Source organism: Giraffa tippelskirchi, chromosome 7 (assembly GCF_054371585.1).
Source record: "Giraffa tippelskirchi isolate mGirTip1 chromosome 7, T2T-mGirTip1v1.2.pri, whole genome shotgun sequence".
Lineage (NCBI taxonomy): Eukaryota > Metazoa > Chordata > Mammalia > Artiodactyla > Giraffidae > Giraffa > Giraffa tippelskirchi.
Genome location: NC_137281.1, coordinates 38,059,619 through 38,073,998, shown reverse-complemented (window position 1 = coordinate 38,073,998; position 14,380 = coordinate 38,059,619). Strand labels below are relative to the sequence as shown.

The 14,380-nt window shown below is 42.5% G+C and overlaps 1 long non-coding RNA gene across 1 annotated transcript; it reads right to left on the bottom strand.

Annotated features, from left to right (window-relative positions):
* Positions 1–5,506: 5,506 nt before the first annotated feature.
* On the bottom strand, positions 5,507–12,710 carry LOC145515863 (uncharacterized). The gene is made up of 3 exons (XR_014061076.1): positions 8,953–12,710; positions 8,721–8,862; positions 5,507–5,953 (listed from the first exon to the last, which is right to left on the bottom strand). It is a non-coding gene; the product is annotated as an uncharacterized LOC145515863 (long non-coding RNA).
* Positions 12,711–14,380: the final 1,670 nt, after the last annotated feature.

Sequence of the window (14,380 nt, the reverse complement as noted above, 5' to 3'; positions counted from 1 at the left end):
TAAGGATGGAAGATGTTAATACTCTGCCATGTTCTGTGCTAATGTCTGAGATTGGGGGAACACCCATTTTGGAGATCACTGGAAAAAAAGACAAACTTACAGACAAAACAATTATTTTAATTTAGTGCTTTCCTGTTTCAAAACCAATCCACTAAAAAGTGACTCTAAGGTCCTCAAGTACAATTCACATCTGAATTTGATGCCAGTTGAGTTTGGTCATTATAGTTTAACCACTAGGGTATTAATTGAAGCACTAGAAAATACCTCTGGTCAGTTTCATTATCTAATGGCACTTGGGTTTTCTAATGCATCTTAATAAGAGCTGTTGCATATGCATAGACCAGTCCAGATTTTACAAGGAATACTTTACACTGATTAAGAAAAATGAAAACTGGCCACAATCTCCTTAGACTTCAAGTACAGTTATTTTTCTTATTAATTTTTCCAGATATGATTGGGCTTTAAAATACTGGATGGATTTCATTTAGAACTATTAGTAATTTTTTTGTTTATCAATAAAATTAATTGCTATAAAAAATCTCTGCTGGCTTTATTTATACATCTGAATTGAGTTCCTTAGTATTACTGAGTACAGAAGATCAATTCCCCTAAATATGATATAATTTCTCAAAAAATGGTAGCTTCATGCTAAAAATAAGATTTTGTTTTCCTTAACTTGACTTACTTTAAGAATTAAGTGTACCATTTGCTAATTAAATTACTCAGTATTGACTCTAAAACTTTTGGTTTAAAACCTGATTTGATAAAAAGCCATTTGAAACATTAGCTCATGTTGTTTTCTGTGTGGGAACGCTGATACTCCATGCTCCATACACGATCTGGATTCCACGAGATTTCATTTCTGTTTTAAACCATATTGAAAGCATATTTTAAAATAAAAATAGTTTAAGCTGTAATCATATCAATGTATTAACTACTGACTGGGTTTGAGTCAAATTTATGGGAGAAAAAAAGGAAACCAGAAAAAACAAAGCCCTAACCTAATAGAAAGGAATTGTGCAAAGACCACTTTTTTCAAAGTTGGCCCTCGTTCAAGGTACATATGGTCACATAATCTTTTAAAAAGCACAATTCAAGTCTCAAGTCTCGATTTAATTTTATAATAGCATAAATGGAATTACACTGCTGATGAAGTTCAGTGCTTAAGCTGAAGCACACACCAGGCTGGCTGAGTGACCTGACTAAGTGTACTTGGCCCTCAAGACAGCTCAGGGCACCTCTACAGCTTACCTTCTGTGAACTAAATCACAGCCACCAGGCTGGATGGGATCCTTCATATGAATGGCGTCCCAGTCACCTTGTAAACATGGTCGTAATGCAAGGTGAGTAACTACTTTACAGCGATGCGTTATGTACTCTGTTTCCCCTCTTTGTATTTTTTTTTTTTTTGGTACCAGGAATTAGCTAATGGAAAAACATTGGCTCCCATAGAAGAGTTCCAGGTTGAACTCTGGGTGGAGACTGGGTAAATTTTCCAACATTCAAGTCTGCCTGAGCTCTGTAATTTTCTCAAAGTGTATCCTATAGTCAGCTTCCAAATGGCTACTAAGGAACATAAGGTACCTACAGATAAGGCTTTTTTTTTTTTTAATTGATGAAGCAACTAAAATATAAGTGCATACCTCTGGCCACGGCTCACACCTTAGGTAGCTAGAGACCATCTCTTTTGCTTTCAGCCACAGCCTTTGGGTCAGCCACTAACCTAGACTTCCTCCTTCTCTAGCCCTGTCAACACAGGCTTCCTTGCTGGCACATGCCACTGTGTCTTGGTGTTTCCCCTGCAGACTTGGAATTTTTCAGGGGACTGTGTTTTATTCTTTCTGTATTCTCAACATCTAGAACATAGAGTCTATCGCATATTTAAAAATGGAACTATGACCGGAGGACTGTCTATGCTCAATGACGAATCTTGATGCTTCACATTTAGTAACTCGTGGAGATTTGTTTTTCAGATGAGAAAATAAACTCCACAAAGTCAGATAATCTATCTGGGATCTCATACCCAGTAAGTAGCAGGATGGGATTTGGCCCCAGATTTGTCTCCCAAACCCAAACCTTTTGCATCACACCTAGAAATAACGTAATGTAAGGCAGAAAATGACACATTCCTGCAGGAATTGTATTTGAAGTACCTCAAGGCTTGGAAAAGGGACCACCACCAGCCAGGAAAATTCCTTGGCATATCTACTCTCCAGAAATCTCAAATAACAGCTGAGTCCAGGAGCTTTCTCCCTGCCGATTTTCCAATGGGAACTGGTCCATGGCAGTGTGCTGCACCTTTTTGCCATTAGACCTGAGAACCATAGGAGATTAGCTCCGAGAATTTCAGTGGGGAAGGAAGAGAACATCACGGTCTGCTTAATCAGCAAGCGTGCCAAAGTCCTTCCAGTAAGCCCCAAATAGCTGTGCTAATGCAGGGCAGGCAGCAACCCATGAGCCACTTAACGAGCGAGCTTTAGACTCGCAGTGGTGGGGAAAGCCAGCCGTAGCTCCAGCAGCAAGCGGACTGCCAGAAAGCCACTCGCTGGTCCCAGTGCCATCCCCTGCCTGCCACCCTGGGTCCTGCTCTGTCTTTAGAAACCACTGAACTGCCCCTCAAAGTTATGAGACTGATATCTGATCATTCAACCCCATTGCGGCCAAGTGCATATTGACACATTGGCTTACATCGTCTGTGAGCCTTCTCACAACTTGCTAACGTGGTCTCATCCAGACAAAAGCTTCCTGGTCCAAATGAACCGAGGTAATTTACAGAGGGACTATTTCTGGGTTTCCAACACTATTCCTTGCCTGTTTTGGGGTATGTTTGTTTGTTTTACAAACAATGCTTGTGTTCATTTTCTTACTCATTTAAAAAAAATCCTCTTAGAAATTAAAAGTCATCTCTTTTCTACCTTAAATAAGATAGTAAGTGGAAATCAGTCACAGTGCTCCCTTTTTGCTTTCATTACCAGGAAGCTCCAAACTAAAAAAAAATTTTTTTTAGTTGCAAACACTTTCCCTTAACTTAGATTGAGCCACCGTAATCCTAACCCACCACCCCCTTATTACTCAGCTTTGCTTTCTGTCTGTTCTTTTTACTGTTTCTGTGCTTTGGGGGGAGAGGAGAGCTACCTATTTCCTTTTTGAAAGGCAGAGGAGTATAAATAATTGAAATCTCTCTTAACCCCAATACACACTGCAGATAAACACAGCCTTTCAGAAACGATCCCTCTTTTCACCCTGCCGCTCTCAAATTCCCAATGGCACATCCTTCATTTGAGCACAGAATCACCGGCTGATTCTGTTCCTTGCTTTTGGCCTCCAGCCTAGACCTCAGACACACAAGCTGAATTAGGGCCCGTCTTTGAGTCCTCAGGAGGATCAATGTTATTGCCACTGGCAGTTCCCTGGCCCCTCCTGCAGTCTCCTTCCAACAGGTTACAGGATCAAGTCACTTTGATGGTTGTTATCACTTATTATGGTTGACATACAAGCATCAGAGAATAGCATCTATTTTAATGTTTGAATTATTTTTTTTCTCAAATTAATGGGCAAGATCCTAAAACTCTCCCTATGACAAAAGATGATTTGATGAATCACAAATAAAATCCCTCTGAGCATAAATGAATAAGGTTCGAGCCACTTTGAGTTATTTTTCTTGTCTGATAAAACCATTATCAGGTTTACAGCTTTGACAATGCTGAACCACATTCCTTTGATCATCTTATAAAATTAATTGATCTTGCTTATCTATTGTTCTATTTTAAATCATTTAATTGAGGATATTAAGAGAAGTAATGGTAACAACTAAGGCATTTATTAAGCACTGATGTTCAAACTTGCAATGTGATTTTCATAATCGGAATTTCTCTATCACCAAATTCTATTCTTATGGGAATTTACATATAGAGCACCTCCGGCCACAGATAATTTTCTGTTGCTTAACGTTCTAAAGGATAGACATACGCTGTGGCAAATCATTGCAGCTATACTTAATTTTAATTATTCTTTTAAATCAGATAGATACCCTGCAGTGAAATTCTTATAATTAAATAGAAATTAAAAGTTTCTAAAAGCCTTAATTTCAACTTCAAATTTAAATGCAAATGAATGTATGGGTATCAAAAGAATCTCCCTCCCCACCCACTCCAAAATTTGGAGGGAATTCTCTAGAAGCTTAGGCTGACCATGAAACCTAATTGTGGCCCCCAAGAGGCCCTTGGGCTCCAAAGCCATTCCATTTTGCAATGCCTGACCCATGACACTGACTAGATAGGCAGGAAGACCCAGTTTTCCCAAGTGACAGGTGCCCAAGAGAGTTATGTTTGTTTGGGTTCCCTGGGAAGTAGACCTTGAGACAAGAATTCATGTGTAAGCTGTAGGGAAGTGGGCTCAGGAAACAGGGCTGTAGAAGGAAGGAGTAAGACAAGGGAAGGAAGCCAGCCAGCCAATAAGGGGTGTGTTATTAAGCCAATTGAACTGGGGCTCAATCCTGCTGGAGAGTATGCAGAGCCACTGTAGAACATACACGGGTCTCAGAGTTATCCTGTCCAATGGGTGAGGGAGCTGGGGTATTTATCCACCACTCCCATCAGTTATCAATGGAGCTGCTTCTGAAAAGGGTCGGCTCCCTGGCACTGAAGTATCTGTGTTTGAGCTGTGAGTCAAGTGAATGTTTTGGCCTCAGAAAGATCCAAGGCAAAAAGACACAGGTGTTGAGCATCCCCTAGGGCCCTGAAGTAATAAGACCCTGCAAGCACCACTAGCATCCATCCCAAGGAGCTAGCATAGAAATTCCAAACTGAATGCAGCCTGCGGGTATGTTTTGGTTGATGCATACAAGATTTTTTTTTTAACTTTTGCAAGTTTTAACTAAAAATTAGGATTTCTGAACCCTCTTGAATTTTGATCTAATTGATCTAGGACAGGATTGGAGACTTTGAAGTAAAACAACTAGCCACTATTTGGTGAGTAAATCACAGGTACTAAGTATTTACCTTGTGACAGACACAAAAGACCCTGAGACTAGGTCCTTCCAGGACTTAGTGATAGACCTTCCAGGAAGTCTATCCAGTGCAGCAAAGCTGTGTCAAGGCCTTATCTGCAGCCCAAAGGGAAGATGCAACATGAGGAAGACCAACTCTCAGAGTCTCAGACAACTGCCTCAAGCCTCATTCTCCAGCTGCTCCCCAGGACAAGTCTGCACTCCTGGGCTACCCGTATTTTGGCAATGGTAATGGGCATTTATAGAACGCCAGGCATTCTTCTCAGTGCAGTGTGTGCACTTAGACTCACAGGATTCTCACAGTGCCCTTTGGGATAGGAGCCATATTTCACATAAGGAAGCTAATGCTCAGCAAAGTTTAGTAACTTACCTGGAGTAATACAGCAGGAGAAAATCTGAATACAGTGTTGTTTTTTTAATTAATTTTTATTGGAGTATAGTTACTTCTCAATGCTGTATTAGTTTCTACAGTAGAGTAAAATGAACGCGATACATATACATATATCCCCTTTCTTTTGGATTTCCTTCCCATTCATGTCATCACCATGCATTAAGTAGAGTTCCCTGTGCTTTACAATATGTTCTCACTAGTTACCTATTTTATACATACTATCAACAGTGTATATGTACACTGAGATTTGAATGCAGTCTGACTCCAGAAGTTGGGTCCTTAACTATTACACTGCACTGCCTCTAAAAGCATACCCAATGCAATACTAAACCCTATCTTCTCTCTCCGGTTACTATTGTTCCTCCCAACTAGTGTAGTCCTTTGTCATCCTGGCAATTTAGGATCCAGCTTCCTGACCCCCTTGAAGCCTCCTCCAAAACCATGGTCCACTCCAATCTCCAACCTTTGTTGAATTCTTGCAGCGCTTTTAGTCTGAACTCTGCAACTGATCTTGAACCCCACACAGTCAGCTCCTGTTGACAGGGGTTATAGTTCTAGGGGGAGGAGAAAAATATGTAACAGTTGTGCACAGCCACAACTAACAAGACTAATTTCTCATCCCCAAATACTATTTCATCCCCAAATGTATTTCACAGCACATATCCAAGTCAAAGTTTTAGAAGGCATCTGTTTATGAAACATATCAGCTTCTTTGCTATTACAAACTAACCTGGAAGGAGACTGTGACCTCGAAGTGCCCTGAGAAAGATCTGCCCTTGATTTTTTAAAAAAATATTTGTATTTTTGTCTGTACTGGGTCTTCGTTGCTTTGTGTGGGCTTTCTCTAGTTGTGGTGTGTGGGCTTCTCCTCTGTAGTGGCAGAGCATGGGTTCTGCAACACCAGGCCTCAGTAGTTGCAGCTCGCAGACTCAGCAGCTGTGGTGTGCAAGCCCAGCCGCCCCCGCTGCATGTGGGATCTTCCCGGACCAGGAATGGAACGGTGTCCCCTCCATTGCAAGGTGGACTCAACTACTGAACCATCAGGGAAGCTCTGCCCTCAATTTTTATGTCATAGATCCATACTGAAGTTTCAAACTTGTTCTTATTGATTTAAGAATTCAGTGGCATCTCTTCCTGAAATCCTGCTGCTTTGTCTTCCTAATCTTTAATGTGTTTGCCTTCTCACAAATAATCAAGCTACTTCAGGATACATTTTTTTGGACTGTCTCACACCCATGATTCACAGGGACATAATTCTCTCTGCATAACACACTAGGGTTCCCTGCAGCAAAGTCAAAAGTCTTCAGGGGCAGGTAGGTTATGAGAGTGAGGGAGGTGACCCAGGCACCTTAGGCAAATTGGATGTCACAGGATGGCTCATCTCATGGGACCATCTACATCTCAGCTCCAGCCAAGTATTGCCCTACAGGAACGTTAATGCCTTTCTATTATTGAGGGAAACCCAGCAATTCATATTGTAATCTCAAATCTGCCAGATTTAAAAAATAAATGAAAAAAAATTTTTTAAGTCTCCCAGATTTTTAACATTGCCAATTAGTTTAATTATATTGTAAATGCAACACAGGCTGGATTCACACATGTGTGAGCTTCAGGGACCCAGCCCATAGGTCACCAGAACATGGAGTGTGGTCAGCAGACAAGCACTGTTATGTTATTTATGACTGTGAACTTGGCACTTATTAGTTTTGGCAGTGTTTCAAGTCTTGAAATCTACATGTAAACCAAGTCTGTCATTGCAGAAAGACACTACCCTTCTCTCAGGATGTCAAATAATTAGTCCTTCTGTGTTGTATTTTTCCTTCTTGACATTGTATGCACCCAAAGGTGACTTGAGTCTGTCAATTGAATTATTCTCTCATTCAGCAAAAATTTATGGGCACTGACTACATGCTAGGTACTGCTCCAGACACTGGGGAAATAACAGTCAACAACAAAAAGACCAAAATTCTCTGCCTTTGTGGGACTTACTTTTATTTTTTAATTTAGCTGTATCGGGTCTTAATTGAAAGAAGCTCATAGACTCAGTAGTTGCAGCACTAAGGCATAGTTGAGCACTAAGGCGTAGTTGCCCTGCAGTATGTGGAATCTCACTTCCCCCATCAGGGATTGAACTCATGTCCCCAGCATTGCAAGGCAGATTCTTAACCACTGGACTACCAGGGAAGTCCCTGGGACTTACCTCTTAATTGGGAAAATGAAATTGATAAAAGGAGTTGGGGGTGGGGGTGGTCCTGCATATGGAAACACTGAAAGGACCAACATCCTTCGGAGCTGAGCTCAATGTGGACTGGCTCTGTCAGCTGTCCAACCTTCTATCCACTTCTGCATCAAAATCAGGGACCTCACAGTCATTTCTGTAGCTGCATTTTGCCTACACATAGCTGAAACCCAAGCCAGAATGCATATCAACCCAAGGACTTCCCCCGCTTCGTCCCTGCCCGTGCTTTGGAGCCGTACACGGCAGCTTTGATTGTTTCACTGAAAATGATTTAGCAGATGAAATATCTCCCTGCAAAGAGTGATGGTCCTTAACCTGTCCTTTCAGGCTGAAGTCACCAGGAGACGCTCAAGGGGCATGCACGTTATTGGACAAGAGTTACATCTGCCCCAACAGTGAAGACCCAACCTTAAAGCTCATTGTGTGGTGCCATTTTGAACCCAGTGTGCTAGCGAGATGGCGTTGGGGTAATAGGAAACCTGATAGCTCAGAGCTGAAACACAAGGCGGTTCAGACAGCAAAATAGCAAAGCAGTTATTTGCTATGATTATGATCATAACCTTAACATGGGACTCAGACCCTCATTTTGCTCCAGAGATGGGTGCATCCAGAGTGGGAGTTTTGAGCTGCTTTGTGGCTGAGAGAACTAAGGCATTTCACTGACACAGAGCAAATGGGAGTTAGTCTCTCCTCCACCCCAGTGACCATCTTTGCAGAAAAACATAAACTCACAGACTGCAATAGAACAAGGCAAGGAGTAGTGCCTCTCCTAAAGGGAATTTGAGAAAATGTTGGTTAAAGCAAGTCTTTCCTCCCAAGGAAGATACTTGATGTGGACAGAGTAGGATCAAAAAAGTTAGAGTTTTTACATGAGTTTTAGCTCCTCTATGCTGCGAAAAGAGGACATTTAACTTGTTTTGTGATATTGACGTCTTCTCATGAATAGTGTGTAAGTTCCTAGGATTTAGGGCATATAATTTAGGAGTCTTTCAGTTGTAACAGAAAGCACAACTCAATCTACTGAACAGAAAATAATAATTTTAAAATATATTTGTATAGTTAAAAAAGATTAAGATTCCTGCCTTCAGGCATGGCTTGATCCAGGGGCTCAAACACTGTCATTAGGACTCAGTTGATTTCACTTCCCTCTGTGTTGGCTTTACTCTCAAGCAGATTTTCTCCATGAGTTGGTCACAGGCAGCTCAATCTTCATAGCATCAAGCCCTGCAGAAAGAGAGTTTCTTTTCTCCAAGCAGCTTTAAAAAAAATCCCCAGGTCTGACTCACACTGACCCAAATTGAGTAACATGCCTACCTCTGAACCAATCACTGGGGCCAGAGGAGTGTTATTATCTGATTGGCCAGATCAAAACACAGGCTGAGGGTGGAGTCAACAGCACCAGGACTACCATTGACTGTGGATATGGGAGGGTCAGTTACCCTGGAGGAAAACCAAAGAAACAAAAGATATCCATCAAACTCTGGCTAGCTTTTGGAGAGGAAGCAGAGAATATGAGGAACCCTGGGGTGCATGGTAGGGCTGGGGAAAGGTGGGGAGGAGGTTTCCCCGAATCATTGGTGGTTCATTCAGGAAAACATGTGGGTAATTTTAATTCAAAAGAATTAACCAGAGTTAGCAATTTCCTGTACTGGTATTCTGAAAAACGACACCGGCCCAACACCAGGCACTTGGCATTCGATTCCTGCTGCTAGCACGCTGACAAATTGCCAATATACATGCAGCGGGTGTTGTTAAGTACTTCACATATTTATGCTGACTTCACGGGAGCAATAGATTCCGTGTCAGAGACACTCTTGCATATTTATTGGAAAGGTGCTTTGCGGGCATGCTGTGCGTTGCCTTCTGGCCTCTCCATCTCTATTTCCAAGCTTAGTTTAAGTATTGATTTGAATAAAGTCATAATTGCAACAGAAGCCTTTGTAACTTAACTGGAAGTGGACCTACTCTGCAGTGTATGATGTACCATTTTATGTCATTCTAGATTGTTCTTAACTCTCTGTTGTCTCTGGGTAACTGATAATATTCTGGATTGCTTGGCTTTCTCCCTTTGCAGATGCCAGATAGAATGATGCAGACTAAGAAGGCGAGAATAATCAGGGCTTACAGTGGAGGAAATGGGGACCCCAACCTGCTGCAGTGCACCCAGGTTTGCCTATGAAATTCTAACACTTCCAAATAGCTCTCTCAGTTCAATGAGAATGACCTTAGGATCCTTCTTGTCTTAGTCTCTCCTGTTGGAAAGAAAAGGGGTGGAGGAGCAGATGGAGGAGACAAACCAGAGTTCGACTGTGTGAAAACCTATGTCAGTTTCGGCATTTCCCACAAGGCTGGAAATAAACAGCATTTAGACGTGAGTCACCACACCATCAGCCTCAGAACTTGGTCTCCTGATGGATTTATCCTCCACCAAACAAAGACACATACTGTTCTACGGTTCTACAGATGACGGGCCATTTGTGGGGCACGAGTCTGGACATGCGCCCCCCCAGGCCTGGAAAACCCGTTCCCCCTGACCGCAGCCCCCTCGTGACGGACCTCATGGGCTGTGAGAGGTCTGGCCAGGGCTTCGCAACACAGAATTTCAGTGTGAGGGTAACTGGCGGACAGAGAGACAGAAGCCACTATCCTCGTCTTCTTCAGAGGGAATGGGAATCTGGGATCCTTCAGTATTGCTGATGGGCAGGAGTGGATGGCAGGGCATGGGAGACAAGCCAGGACTGACAAGGGGGAACATAAAAAAAGAAAAGAGGCTTGTTTACTGCTTGAAAGTATGCAGTGTTTCCTAGATAGTTCAAGCCACTAAAGGAACAAACAAGCAAAAAGGTTAGCTACGAGATGGACTGATGGATAAACTTCTCCGCAGCACAATAACCCCACTGCCAAAAAGTTCATCTCCGGGGATGTTTACTTCTCTGAGCATTTCTGCTCTTTCATGGGTTGCGGACTCATTTTGCCAGCAAACTGGGCTTTTCTGAGACCAGTACAGATCCTACTTCAATTTGCACCTTCCCCTTCCCCCTACTGCCAGTTTCAAATCCTGAAACTTAAACAACCAGGAGTCAGCTTTTCATGCACTTCAGGGTGTGAGGGTCTCTTAGACCCAGCCTTGAACAAGAGTAGCAAATAGATATACATTCAACCAGTTTCCAGGCAGGACATCCTCTTTGTTGGGACCTGGGCTAGTGCAGGAGATACTCAGATTTAGATGTCCTCAAAGCACTCTTGTCTAGTAGAGAGAGTGACCGATGCGTTGAGTGCCATGAGAACTACATACCTTGGTACTATTACAAGTGCCATTTTGCAGAAGCAACAGTGGGGGTCCAAGGGAGGGAGAGGTGGGTCTGAGTTAGGAGAAAGTGGTGGCAGAAGAGGGATGAACTAAGCCTTGAGCCACCTGACAAATGATGAAGATGCTGGGCCAGGAACTGGTACTGGTGCTTTGCATCCAAGAAATCATCTCATCTTGGTAAATCTGTGATGCAGAAACAGCTATTATCCCAGATGAGGACACTGAGAGATAACCAGTTAAATGGAGCAGGACTTTATGGGGCATTCCCGGGACCGACCCCTCCCCCAGATTCTCTGCTTCAGCCAGGCATTGCTGTAAGCACTGGGTATAACGGTGGGAAAACATGCTGTTCCTGTCTACTATGTGGTGACCGAGACTGTGTGTTTAAAACTGTAACTATAACACACCCTGCAAAGAAGAGGTCCATGGTGCTCTAAGAATAGTAAGGGGGATCTGAATCAGTCCAGGTAAGGGCAGGGAAAATCCGAGCTGAGAGCAGAAGCCTGAGTAGGAATTAATTTGATGTATATAGAAAGGAGTAGAGTGTTTCAGGCAAAGGGACTAGCACATGCAAAGTCCCTTTGCATGCGGGCAGGACAGAGCACAAGCCACCCCCAACCCTGGCTGGAATAAAGAGAATGACCAAGTGGGTATCTACCTGAAGAGGTGGGCCATGCAGGTTCTTGGAGTTTGGTTTCTATCTTATCCTAAAGGTGATGGGTATAGGCTGGGAGAACCTCCAGGAAAAAACAACAGCAACAACAAATGGGTACAGAGACAGTGTGCTTGGGAATCTGGAGAGGTAGTTTGTCATATGTCTGGAACAGAGCAGGTTCCTGAGATACAGCCAGAGGTGGAGGTTTTGGAGGGGCAAAGATGCTTAGAGGAGGGTGTATCCTACCTGTAGGCTTGGAGAACTCACCAAGAATGTGGGATAGGAAAGGATTTGATCATATTTGCAACAAAGTGAAGTAGAGTGGAAGATGAGGGACTAGACTCAGGGTGAGCAGTAAGGAAATTGTTCCAAGAGTGGAAGGAAGAGTTGGGGAGAGACCATCCTAGGCAGAAGCTAAGGCTCTGAATTGGTCAGTGGTGACTTGAAGAGGGAAAAACACCAGCTGGAGGTAGAAGATGAGAATGACCATAGCAATAGCTTTCCAAGTTTCTTTAGTTGAGCTGAGTGTCGCTGATATCCAATTGTAGTATTAGTCTGTATTTTCCTGATGAGTAATAATATTGACCACCTTTCTTTACTGCTTATTTGTATGTCTTCTTTTATGAAGTTTAAATTTAAAAATTGAATCGTTTGCAGCTTTTGGTTATTGATTCATAGGAGTTCTTTATATATTGTGGGTATGAATAGATATTTTATGAATATTTTCTCCCACTCTATGGTTAGCTTTTTAATTTTCACAACAGTTTCTTTCACTGAGAAGACACTTTCATTTTGACTCAAGTTCAATTTAGCAAATCTACTGTTTTATGATTAGTTCTTCTTGCATCCTATCTAACAAATCTTGGCCAACCCCAAGATCATGAAGTTAGTCTCCTTGGTTTTCTTTAAGAAGCCTAAATGGTTTCAACTTTCACACTGTGGGCGTGACTTGTGCTAATATCCTGGGGGTGGTGAGAGAGTAAGTGACATGATAGCTTTGAGGTGTTTTTTTTTCTTGTGGAATGTCAGCTCACATCCTGGTTTCATTCAGCATGGAGCTAAGGACCTGGTTTCCACCTACCTTTGGATTCCTGCCACTAGCAATCCACTTAGCAATCAGGTAAGCAGGGTGCCCCTCCAGTCCTAGCTTGCAGCAAGAAGAAGCACATCCTGCTACCCAGAGAGAAAAGGAGCATGCATTTTTGGTTTGTGTTTAATCACTTCTGGCACAGTGTGGTGCTGGTGAAATTTGACTTGCTTCATCTTTATAAAATATTTAGTCTTTTAATTATATGAACTGCCAAGATTCGGGGGCAGGCTTTAGTCATTTCCCAACTGAACTCTCAGTGCAATCTCTCCGATGGCCTCTTCCGAGCATCTATCACATGTTTGCAATCTCTCCAAACCCATGAATCATATTTAAATGCTTTCCATATCCCATAATTCTCCTTTTACTGCTCTATTCAGTTAATTACACTTGCTCCCTATTCATCTGAGACATGCAGTTTGGGGCTGGGATTTGGAGAGAGAGAGAGAGAAAATGAAAACAAACTTCATCATGAAAGTTCCTTCGTATTTGGGAGGTTTAATCCAGGTTTGTGTTTCAGCTTGCACTTTGAATTCCTTCTCTAACTACTTCTAAGTAACTCCATCTGCTGCTGGGTTGGTTCCCATCTTTAAATCCACTGGTCAAAAATCCCTTTATACAAGGATCGCCTTTATATTGAATATGTTTCTCACATATCATCATCCTCGCACCCACTCATGTCAACCACATCAGCCATATCGCTCAATTTCTACAAAGAACTGAGAATATAAAAATGTGCACCAGCATAGCCAGCTGGTGAGAAACAAAACAAAACTAAAATGTCAGTATAAAAAGTATTTGCAAATGCGTGTGTGCTACCGCTGCTGCTGCTACTGCTAAGTCGCTTCAGTCATGTCTGACTCTGTGCGACCCCATAGACGGCAGCCCACCAGGCTCCGCTGTCCCTGGGATTCTCCAGGCAAGAATACTGGAGTGGGTTGCCATTTCCTTCTCCAATGCATGAAAGGGAAAATTGAAAGTGAAGTCGCTCAGTCGTGTCCGACTCTTAGCGACCCCATGGACTGTAGCCTACCAGGCTCCGCCGTCCATGGGATTTTCCAGGCAAGAATACCGGAGTGGGGTGCCATTGCCTTCTCCAAAATGTGTGTGTACACGTGTGTAATTGGGGAGAACAGTTAAAAGCATGAGTCCAATGCCATTAACATTGATGAGGTGGAAGCAGAAATATTCACCCAATGCTGGTCATCAGTCCATAAGCCTGATACATCATTAAACAAATAGTGAAATATTTAAATGGAATATAACCTATAAAAATACTGAATCACTATGTTGTACACTTGAAACTAATGAATTATTGTAAATCAACTAAATTTTTAAAAAAAAGTAAAATTAAACTGAAGCTAAATCTTTATCAGTTTATAGAAATTCCAAGTAGGGATACAAGGCAAAATAATGAGCTGATGTCCCTCAGAGGGTCTCTGATGCCCAAGTGATCAGCTTCCTGCTCTCCCTCTGCTCTGTCTCCCACTTCTTTCTCAGCGGTAAAGAATCCACCTGCCAAAATGCAGGAGACATGGGTTTGATCCCTGATCCAGGAAGAACCCCTGGAGAAGGAAATGGCAACCCACTCCAGTATTCTTGCCTGAGAAATCCCATGGACAGAGGAGCCTAGCAGGCTATAGTCCATGGGGTCACAGAGAGTTGGACATGCCTGAGCAACTAAACAACA